The sequence below is a fragment of the Cupressus sempervirens genome, chromosome 6, assembly GCF_028749045.1.
Source record: "Cupressus sempervirens isolate cs-2001-9-10 chromosome 6, ASM2874904v1, whole genome shotgun sequence".
Classification (NCBI taxonomy): Eukaryota; Viridiplantae; Streptophyta; class Pinopsida; order Cupressales; family Cupressaceae; genus Cupressus; species Cupressus sempervirens.
In genome coordinates, this window is record NC_143123.1 from 506,465,978 (window position 1) to 506,478,329 (window position 12,352).

The 12,352-nt window shown below is 33.1% G+C and overlaps 1 pseudogene across 1 annotated transcript; it reads right to left on the reverse strand.

Annotated features, from left to right (window-relative positions):
- Positions 1-9,642: 9,642 nt before the first annotated feature.
- Positions 9,643-11,583, reverse strand: LOC149553249 (cytochrome P450 750A1-like; annotated as a pseudogene). Its single transcript, XR_016353054.1, has 2 exons — positions 10,611-11,583; positions 9,643-10,506 (listed from the first exon to the last, which is right to left on the reverse strand). The product of XR_016353054.1 is annotated as a cytochrome P450 750A1-like (transcript).
- Positions 11,584-12,352: the final 769 nt, after the last annotated feature.

A 12,352-nucleotide genomic window follows, 5' to 3' on the forward strand; every position in this document is an offset into this window, starting at 1 on the left:
GTCTAATATTTCATTTTTGTCCTCATTGGAATTTATTTTAAACTCAACATAAATTTTAGAATTTTCTATTTATGCTATATGTTTTTGTACACTTCTCTTACAACTCTCTTACATAATGTAGTCCATATATAAAATTATAGCTTGAAATTATTTGATAAGAATCATATTTATGAGAACTTACCATATTAAAATATTAGCAATGTATGTCAAAGCAACTCTATCTGATCGCACAATATTGTTGACATCGACATAAACTCATAGCATCTGACAGTGTCGAGAAGTTACAACATTCTGACACAAGTCTAATAGGGAATAAGCCTATTAGCTCAAAAATACTCATTTCATGTTTTGAATTTCAAAGCATGATTTTCAACTAAAATCTAATTGATGTTGTTAAATTTTGTTAAAAAATATTGTCATTGCAATGCTTGGCCAGGAACCTAAAAGAGATTAACTTAAAGTTTCACAAAGTTTTCCAAACATTTGTTTTGAAAGATAATAACATTAATAGATAATATAGCAGAAGCAATAATAACAAGAGATAAAATAGCAAAAGCAATAACTCACATACATACAACCATCATAAATAGGTTATAGCTCTTAAGGGTCCCATGACATTGAATCACATGTATAAGTTTAATAATATTATTTTCTCACATCTAACAAAAATCCACATCATGGAATAATCACTAGTATGAATCCAATTAAATAATATATAATTATCTAAGATACCACTTGCCAATAATCAAAATGCATAATCATCCATTGTACAAGTCACAGGGTATGAAAAGCTCAAAGAATTTACATCATCTCATAAGACTCTGATAACCAAATACATACAATAGAGAATAATTTCATCCAATAGAAATACAAGATCAGATAGAAAGGAAAATCTGCACAAACACATCCAACTGTCGGATCTCAATGGTATAAGAACCACCTAACCTTGTGGAACCTAAATGGGCCACTCCCACCATGCTAAGGAGATAAACTCAAGCCCTATATGGAAATCAATCCACTAGTCATAACCAACATCTAGGTCAAGGAAACACCTGAAAGAAAACTATCTCAATGGGTACCAAGATAAGTATCATCTAATCCCAAAGGCACCACAGACATGTAGGAAATTTACTATATAAGTGGGCAAGTCTCATCGCATGAGCAAACTCTAAGATTACCTTGCAGCCTCTCTAGACTCTACTCCCCTAGTATCTCTATGCAGCACTAGTATCCTTTTGTAAAAACAAGGTATACTAATGAAGCAAGGTTACAACCAAGCATCCTCTCTACTTCCATCCTAGCATGTACTAGCACTTGAGGCATGGGCGAGGAAAAAAACTGAATCTTATTAATCCATTTAAAACCCATTTAATGAAATGTTATCATTTATTAAAATATTTAATTACCTAGGTAGCCACTGTAGGCTCTGACCTCCATTGCAAGCCACATCCTATTAATCTCAGATTGGTTTTGACATATAAGTGAAAATACACTTAATTCATTTGCTTAGTTTATGCTAAAAAAGTAATGTATGTCATGCATAAGTTGTTAGATAGTTTGTGCTACATAACTAGTAAGTGTTGAGTCACTCAAGTGTCAAGTAGACAATGGATGTTTAGTCATTTAGAGGCCAAGTTATAGCATTGAAGATATAGTAAATGTTGAGCATCAGACACTTCAAGTGTTGAGTAAATAGTTTTGGACATAGTTGTTTGCAATGGCACAAACTTCTATGAAAACCATATTTGAGCCAACTTAAGGATTATTTTGTGACTCTAGATTTTAAGGACGAATCTATATTGAGGATCCCTATGGAATACATGCAACCAATTGGTTGAAGGGATGTTTTAAGCAGCAAAATGGGTGAATCACAATCATTCATTCATACTTAACCCTAAGTCACTTAAGTCTTCATAAGGAGGAAAAACCCTAAAAGAAAGAGGGTGTGGAAAGAATTAAGAGAGAAGTTTGCATGCGCAAATAAAGCATTCATGGTGGCTAAGGAGTTATGAATTGAGTTATACATTCCAGAATCAATTAAAGGAGAATGGAGAAAATGAGTTAGAGGACATAAGTGACACATCTGATTAGAGAGCTTAAAGTACACATCAGGAAAGAGGTGATCTATTATCTAGCAGCGAAGTGCTAACTACAGGATCATTGCTAAGACATTCTAGTAGGTGAATCAATTAAATTTCTTAACTGAGTAGCCCTAATAGGTTGTTGTAAATCCATTAATATGGTGCTTACTTCATTGTAAATTTTAAGTCCTTTAATCATGTAAGGAAACTCAAGTGTGAAAATAACTTCCTACACTAATCCCTTAAGGAAAGTATTGTGCAAATTCTATTTGAATCCTTACAATTTCAGATTTGATATTATGTAAATAACAATATTGCAATCAACCATGAATACAAAAAATAGATAGAGAAAGAAAACACAAACACACAGATATGCTGGTGGGGAAATAACTTTCGATAAAATAACCCAACCCCTCCAAAACCTACACAATGTATTGTCTTCAACATAAAGGATAGAACACACTTGCAATGCAAGTTCTTTTAGGACATGGAAGACAAATCTAGTTGCAATAAAACACTACCAATGATACACTTTCACTCTCTCATATATACAACCCTAAAGTTGCTTATATCATGCACTTTCCATTTTAGGGAAACTTCCATAGAAAAACCTTATTAGCATTTTATCATTCTCTGGAAAAGTAGGAACCCAAATTTTTTTTGAGAAACCCTGTGTGCTAGATGGAGACTCAAATGTACAGTACTTAATGATCAATTGCCACATGTCTTCATGTCTTCACCCATTATCATATCTTCCAAAGATAGCTATTATGCATCATATGAATTTGTCATAACCCTTTCAATCATGATCTCCTTACACATAATTCAAGATGCCAACACATGCAAGTGGAGTGACACATCAACATGCCAACTAGCCATGCACACACACTTAATTATATTATTTGCAAAAAATATATTTACAAAACAAGTAATAAGAATAGGAATTATCCAAAGTTGAGACACCTTATTACTAACATTCTCCCACTTGTTGAACACCTTGTAAGAGCAACAGGAACATAATAGGAACTAACTGCTATAGGTCGAAAGGCCCATCGACTCCAGACACCATCTAAACTTCTCTGTGTCCACTGGTTTTGTCAATACATCTGCAACATTCTTTATAGTATCTACCTTCTCCAAATTTACCTTTCCATCTTCCACCATATCTCTCACAAAGTGAAACTACACATCAATGTGCTTTGTTTAGGCATGAAAAGTTGGATTCTTTGCAAGGGAATATAGTAGTCTGACTATCACACCAAATAGTAATATGTCTGGCATCAACACCAATATTGGAACGCCATATCTATCATACAAAGCCTACACCAAATCTAAACCAATATGTAGAGCTCTCTAAGAGCTTTCCATTCACTATTTGAAGTCCAAAATTTGACTCTGTATGCCCAAGTTATGCCCTTACTTGTGCTCAAAATAAATAACATATAACTATTAAGCTCTTAAAACCTACAAAAATGTCAAAATCATAGAAGCAAACCAACACTATGTTGTAGTGCTCTTAATTAGCTTTCCAATGCCTATAAGAAGTCCAAAATCTGATATGCTGAGAGAAAGTTATGGTCATTTTACTAAAATAGTCTTTTTTACCATTATCATTGTGATTTTTTTGTGACAAAAATTCCAATGGGATTAAATTTGATAGCCATCATGGGCTAAAATTGAAAGACTCTTTCATTTCCTCTAAACATGGCTAAACTAGGGTATATTATATATCAAAATTTATGGAAACAACAACTTGAATCCAATGGCGAGATCTATTTTTGCCCAAGAGGTCATTTTTGCAAGCTCCCCCCTAAAACCATTATTTAAATAAAACATTCAAAAAATACTTTTGTCCAACAATTTCACATGCTCAAAATCTACCAAAATTCTATCTTCACAGCAAACCTAATACCATTAGATTTGTAATAAACAACTCATATATCTTGTCCTTTCTTTCATCCTCTCATGCATTTCCATGAATTCAATCTCAGGTTACAATAATAAAACCACAGCTCTGATACCACTTGTAAGGAAACTTGCAATAAAAATATTACCATTTTCACATAACCCATAATAGATCTAAATATAATATATAATTGAAATCCACATGCAAGAGAATAGACAACATATCCAAAAAAATGCACAACACAACATATACCCTGGGAAACCCTCATTGAGGGAAAAAATTAGGCCTTGAAAAGCATCCATCACCATTTATTATTTAGCAAAAATATCATTGCAATACAACCATGAAAGCCTTCAAAGCCATAGCCACAACCAAGCAATCCATGTGAACAAGCATGAATCCACACATCCCATGCCATGCTTCCAACCTTCACAAATGCTCCCTTGGCTAACCTCTCAAGCCTAGTCCAACTTAACTCTTTCCCTTTTTTCCTTCTTGTCTTCACAGTACAACTACCCTTGTGGTTTCTTATATAGTAGCAAGTCCCACAAAACCACCAACTGGTATTGCATAAACCATGTGCTACCTAACCCATTGACCCCACATTTAACATTGAAAATTTAAATCTTTCCCCAATATTAAATAATTATAAAAATATTATCACAATGTTACAATACAACTCATCAAGTATATCCCACAGGAATCTTTACATGTTTCACATCCATCTAGGTGGAACATTATATAATAAAATAAAATAATACAATATAACAATATTATGCAATGTGTGCAACACCCATTATCTCAACAATAGAGGATAACGTGTTGATTATTTCTTAAAGGCCAGCTGCGTTTTGTAATTGATGTAAATTGTAATGTAGCATGTGGAACCTAATTGTAATATCTTATGATGGTCCTATACTATGCAGTATACACTAGGAAATCCTTAAGGATGACTTAAATAGTTAATATGAATTGGTATAAAGGAAATATGTTTACTTGATTATAAATATCAATTTGGTCAATGAGATCATATGTGATCATTTCTTATCCATCCTCTAATTTAATTTGCCAAATTCCATTTCAAATTTTCTAGACTTTGTTGTCCCACATGCACTATAGATTAATTCCCCAAAAAGAATAGTTGCATCTTTATTTGGCCTTCTAAATAATAATAGTGTACAAGCCCATTATTCCCTTTTACTTTTCCTATAATTCAATGTGGTTCTTGCCTAAATTGATGTCTAGACTAATGTTTTTTAAAAATGCCATTATTATTTATTTCTTTTCCTAAAATAAAGAATTATGTTCCATTATTTTCCACTATCTATAGAATTTTAAGTAGGCAAGAATAGGGAAAATAGAGAATTGGAATAATTTAACATGAACACACATCATCTTTATTCAAGAATAGATTACATATTACCCCAAATATGAGGTCTATACCATTATTGCAGGCTACTCATAACCTGATTTAACAATTTTCTAATGATCTTTTCCTATAAGAAAAGGTCTTCATTTTGATAGACCAATATTGATGATCCCCTCCATTAAATTCTAGAATGACTAAATTACTTTCCATAATGATACCTTCTAGACCCTTTTGCTTTGATACCAAATATAGAAACTAAATAAAAACAACAATCATAATAAAAATTCATGTTCTAATCATAGATTATTCTATAAAATTTTGTGATCTATTTTTATGAAATAGAGCTTCCTCATTTTTTTAGTTTAAGAGTACATTGTTCTCATTGTTACAAGGAAGGACATTTTGAGGATAAATAGTGGGATCTTGAAGCTTTTCGAATTTGTGGGTTGAAGAGTCACAATGAAAGGACTTATTGAAATAGAGTTCTGCAAGAGAATCTACAAAAATATGCATGCAAGTTGATTATGGATGGATTGATGGATCTTGTTGGCAGAATGTCACAAAGCTGTTGAAAAGGTTGTAGAAACCTCGATGTTCACATGTCAAAAACAATAATGATGGATCACACTTACGATGTTTGAATGATGTAGTTGATGATTGCTTATTCTAATTGGAAAGAGGAAGTGTCATGAGTCTTCTATATATTAGAGAGGAGGGATAAGACTAAGCCATGTGATCTCTCATGGAAGAGAGAAACTAATAAAGAAATAGCTGAATTTTATGAGAAGAATATATTGCAAGTCTATAAAAGAAGAGTTACACTATAAGGTGCATGGATCAAGTTGAGATCTATTGTGAGTTCTCTTAACATCGTAGGGGAGTATGTAGAAGAAATTATTCTTAATATTATGTTAGATTTAGTTTGTAATGTATGGAATAATAAGTATTTTTATGTACATGCATAAATCATTATAGTTATCTTAGCAAGCTTGATTGTTATCTCTAATAAAGCATGATGTGCATGAATAATGTGCTAGAATTTAGGGAGTTTATTTAAGGAAGCTATATGTAGTTAGTAATTGTGTTAAGAAGTTAACATGTAGCATGCATTGTAGACTTAATAAATCATGTAATTTATGTATTTTTTTTTATTTTCTATAATAAAATAAATGGAGCAATTTTTCTCTACACAAAATAGAGTTTCCTCTCTTGTAAACCATTATTTGACTTCTTTTTTTTATTGTTTAAGTTTCTCTATGTGGTGCAGATGTATGTTTTCTACACTATTTCCATAAAAAAAACCAATTTCTAAACTAAGTGTTCAACCTTTTCAAAAGATTCAATGTTTGGCATTCCCTATTTTACTCTATTTTATATTTTACATTTTTTGTAATCAATTTTATTCTAAACATATATTTTTGAATTCAAAGTTTCAAATAAAATTCAAATGGTGTAAAGAAGATATTGACTTATTGATTTAAAATAATAGATGTTGTGATAAATAACAACTATCACAATAAGAATGATTTTTTATGTTTCTATATATTCCTTTTTTCGAACTTGTTATATTTGTATAAGATTGTATGTAACAAGAGAGAAATTTTCTGTTTGTCATATTTATCTTATGAAATACTAGAGATAATCACTTGATAGTGGCTTCATATTAAGACCTTTACAATGGGTGTAATGTATTTTTTAATAAATCTTCTTTCTTGAATGGCATTAGAGATGACATCAAATTATATAAAGGATAGACATGGATTGTAATGCTAGAATTGTAAAGTAGAGAACATACAATATTTTGACATGAAGAGACTTTCTCTATATAATGGAATTGATTAGTGATCATGTTTTTAATCTTATGACTTTTCATATTTTGTTTCCAAATCTAAACTATTCTATTTTGATGTTTTTAGTCTCTGCGACTTGCATGTTTTATTTATAGCCATTAGTATGGGAGATGGATAGAGTGGATGTAAGCAAAGAAATTAATAAATAAATTTATATTTAAAAAACTAAGTGCTGAAACACTATTTTCCATTAATATAACTTATCAAACTCAATTACGTCACTACATAATGCTACAACATTATGCTTATGCTCAAAATCCACAATGATCAAATATAGATATGATGCCTAAGATAATGCTTCAATTTATAAAGTACTTAGAACATTTTGGATTCTACATATTTTATATTGCAGTTAAAATACATTTGAAAAATATGGTTTGTAGAGAACAGTCTGTGTGGACAATATTGGAAGTTTCTATTTTAAATGTTATTAAAAATTTTCATCAATTCTAAATAGTTTGCAGTGGTTGGTAGAAATTATCACATGCCAACACTCCCCCTTAATCTCTAAAGCACATATTTGTGTCACCTTTTAGGACATCTAAAATTGTTTAAAGTAAATCTCATTTCTCCATCCAAACTCAACTTTCCAAAACTAAAATTACCCTTTTATAAATCTTAGAGTCAATATCATCATTATATAAATTTCATCATGTTTTGACTAGTTATAATACATTATAATTTCAAAATATTAGAACTAGCTATTTTAACATTTGAGAAGATGCTCCCTCATCAAAGGAAAAAAAATACTAAACCATATAATAAAAATACATTTATATTTATCCCTAAAGGAGAGAGTCCTCTTCAAGAATATGCAATTGTTTTTCAAAAAGGGGTAGATTTGATAGGGAAGTTTTGAAGAGAGGAAAAAATTGTTGGTTTCTAATAAGGTCGACCTCCAGTACTTATAAAAAAGAAAATATACATCAAAAATCAAAAAAAAAAAATTTATTCCCTCGCTATATATGTCATATATAATATATTTTCAAATCAAAGAAAATATCGATAATTTGCATATACTTGTTTTATAGGAACTAGACCCTATTTTTTTACAGTTAAAGAAAGGACTTGAATTTTCTTTTTAAATAATAAATCCTTAATGAATTATTTTTTTTTTAAAATTATAGGAAAAAGAAGTCATCCAATTTCACACATCTCATTACTTTACAACATCTTCAAATTCTAAATAACAAATACCACTTTTATGTCATTAAAGTTAAATAGTTTGTGTTGTAGGGTTGTTTTTCTTAATAAAAGGTTATAATGGATTGTTCTTTTACCTACCACTAGTATTGGAATAATATGTAGGCAAAAATCATCACACTTTGACTCACCTCTTACGATAGGTTCTTATAGAACTCCTTTGATATTTTTGATTTCAGTAGCTATAATAACATTTTTCTATTTTATAACACTCTTCATTTTCAACTATAACTTGACCTTCAACATCTTCATCTTTATATAGTCATGCTAATTCAATCCTTTATTGCTACAAATGGTGACAATTGATCTCCTTGATACTTTCAAAAAAGTTTGGAGAACCTTAATGCTTCGAAACTCTTTGAGCTACAATCGCCTTTGCAATCTTTTATTTTCTATCACATATCACAAATGGTGATAATCAATTATTTAGAATTATCCCTTGATTAGCTTCATTATTAAATCTGACACAAATGATGATAGGATCCACTAGTATAATTGATTAGCTTCATCTATTACATATGGTGAAAGGATCTCAAATTAACCTATGCTCTGATACCACTTGGAGGAGATCAATGGAGTGGATGTAAACATAGAAATTTGCAAAGAAATATAAATTTAAAAGCTCAAGTATGACAACAATATTTTCCATCAATTAATTTGATCAAACTCCATTACCTCACTCTATAATGGTACACTATTATGCTTCCTTTCAAAATATGGAGTGATCCAATATAAATCTAATGCATAAATCCTTCAATGATGTTTCTATTTATAGAGGACTTGGAGCATTTTGGTTTCTACACATTTTACATTGTAGTCAAAATACATGTGCAAAATATGGTAGGCAACATTGGACAATGTTGGAATTTTTTATTTTAGTAATGGTTGCTGAAAATGGCCATTAGCAATTCTAAATAGTCTATAATGGTTGGTAGAAATTACCATGTGCAAACAATTAGAATTTTATATTACTTTTTTACACCTGCCCACTCTAATGATGGAAATAACATTCATTTTAGATTGACTTTTGGGTTAAAATGTTATCTAAACTAAATATCAGTAAATATCAGTTTTAAGTAAAACTTGATAATCAAATCAATTTTCATTATTTGAATAATACCTTAGATAATTTTACCTAAGTTTACATTTCTAGTTGTTACATACTTTATTATACAAATCACTAATAATCATAAATAATTATCCAAAACCCAATTTCTTAAGAAATAACAAACATTTTACTGAAATTGAAATCAATACATAGATTAACTTGTTATTATATATATATATATATGATAGTCAATATTCATTTTTGAATAAATAGACTAAATTTGTGTCGCACTGTGTCGCACACTTTCTTCATGAACAAACCTAGTCACTTAGGCAAACATTCCATACACAATTTACTGCTTTTTGTTCCGCATTAGTTATTGTCTAGGATCTGATATTAATACTGCATGTGTACTAGCGATGCAAGGAAAAGACATCTTAAATAGGATATTCAGCAGTGAGCCTCCATGAAGGGCGGGCAAATAGTGGATTTTTCTTGGGAACAGTTAATCCAAACTCTTCCATCACATCCGCCTCCCCCTCCGCAGTCCAACCAAAGCAGTGAAGAAGCTGAGCAAGTGCCAACTCAACAACGGAAACTCCCATGGTCATCCCTGGGCACCCTCTTCTTCCTCTTCCGAACGGCAGCAAATCGAAATCCTGACCTCTCACATCCTTACTACTCCCCATAAACCGCTCCGGCTTAAACTCACGTGCATCTTTCCACACATCTTCATCTCTTCCCATCGCCCACAGATTCACAAACAGCCGTGTCTTTGGCGGAACGAAATATCCTCCCACGCTGCACCCCTCCATCGACTCATGCGGAATGAGCAGAGGAAGTGGCGGATGAAGCCGAAAGGTTTCCTTCACCACGCATCGCAAGTAGTCGAAGCCCATGACGTCACCCTCCTTCACTCGGCGGTCTCTGCACACAGCAGATTCGATCTCTTTCTGTGCTCTTGCCAGCGTCGCAGGATTCCTCAGCAGTTCAGTCATTGCCCATTCTACAGTTGTCGACGATGTTTCGACTCCCGCACCTAACAAGTCCTGCACAATTTGGCTTCTCTAAAAGTAAACACACGCTTGGTTCATATGGAAATATAATTAGCTGGTATGTTTAATAGCAGATCCGGAAAGCTTCTAGAACTTACAAAGACGATCGCTTTGATGTTGACCCGCGAGATTTTCTGGCCCTCCGTCTCGGCGATGTCAAGCATCACGTCTACCAAATCTTTAACGCGATCTCCTTCTTTGAGTTTTCCTTTTTCCGATCTACGATGAATGTGCTCCTGATCACTTTCTCAAGAAATCCATCGACTATTTTCTGAGCGTACTTCATTCGACGATGGATTCCTTGCAAGTCGAGCCAATCGAGAGAAGGAATGAAATCGCCAACGCAGAATGCCCCGGCCAAAGCACGCAACTCGTCAATCATTTCTTTGAAACCAAGCCCTCCGCTCAATTCGTTATCGGAATATGTCCTGCTGGCAAACATTCTGCAGATAATATTCTGAGTAAGAGAGGTGAGTCTCTTCTTCAGATCCACACACTTCTCTCCGTGCCCGCTTTGGTGCCAGATGGTTGGTATCATGGCAGAAACTTCTTCCTCTCTCACAAATCTGAAAGACTCTGTTCTCTTCACTCTGAGCAGCTCCACCGTGCACAGCTTTCTAATGTGTCTCCAGTACTCTCCATAGAAGGAATACGCCACGTCTTTATGGCCATAGTTTACGTATTTCCCATGTGCACAGCTTGGTCTGTTTGCAAAGACCAAATCATGGGTTTTGTGGAACTCTTTGGCCATGGCAGGAGAAGACACCACAACAGTGGGGGCGGAGCCCAAACGGAGAAACATAATGGGTCCATATTTCTTTGCCAGTGTTCCAAGAGAGTGGTGAGGGAGGATTCCCAGGAGATGGAGGCTCCCAATGAGAGGCCATGGACGTGGTCCAGGGGGAAACCTCAATTTGTTGGCGTTGCTATTGGACTTAAACAGAAAGGAGTAGAAGAAATAAAAAATAATAAGTCCAATAGTGAGGGAGCAAATGAGGGATTCCATGCTGTGAGAAGAGAGAAACCAGAAGCCTTCGATGTAGGGAAACAAAAAGACCAACCCTTGTAATATAACTTTGCAGGTTTTACCAGAGCCTGCCAGAGTCAATAATAAGACTATCACGAGAAGGGTGACTTGGAGTGCGTATCCACCGTTCCGTACAGAGGTTCTTTGAGCCGTTGTAGGTTATTTCAGGAAAAGAAAATGAGATACGTGTCGTTCAATTTGTTAGGCACACAATGTTTATCAACTTGTTTGACTTGGAAGTAGGAAAGACGAAATACAAAGTGAATTGGTTCTCCTGCTGGAACTCCGTGAGTTTTTGGTCGATCACCTGTTTTGTTCAGTAGTCGGTAAATGACGTTGAAAATGAGAAGTACGTACTACGATTTATTACAGTGACGAACCACGTAATTGAAGAGACTAATGCATTCTGGCATCGATTTTGTTCAATGTATAGAAATTGGAATCCAAACAGTTGCCGCTCCACATCACATCTGCATGTGGCAGCGCGATATACGTTTGCTTTTTTGGCATGATTCGTTCATATGGGGATAATTCCTTGTTATCATCTTCGGTCTATCCAAGGGGAAATAATATACGTTCAATTTGATCTAGAAACAATCACTTTAATCAAATGATGTAACATTAAGGTCAATAATATCTAAAATACACATATCACGTTTCGAATCTCAAAGCACGATTTTCAACTAAAGTTCGATTGATGTTAAATTTTGTTGAGTCATTGTCATTATTTAAGTTATTTTTTAATATTCATTTTAGATTTTTAAAATTAGATTGTACATAACTTTTTCAAATTACTTTGACATTAAAGATAAG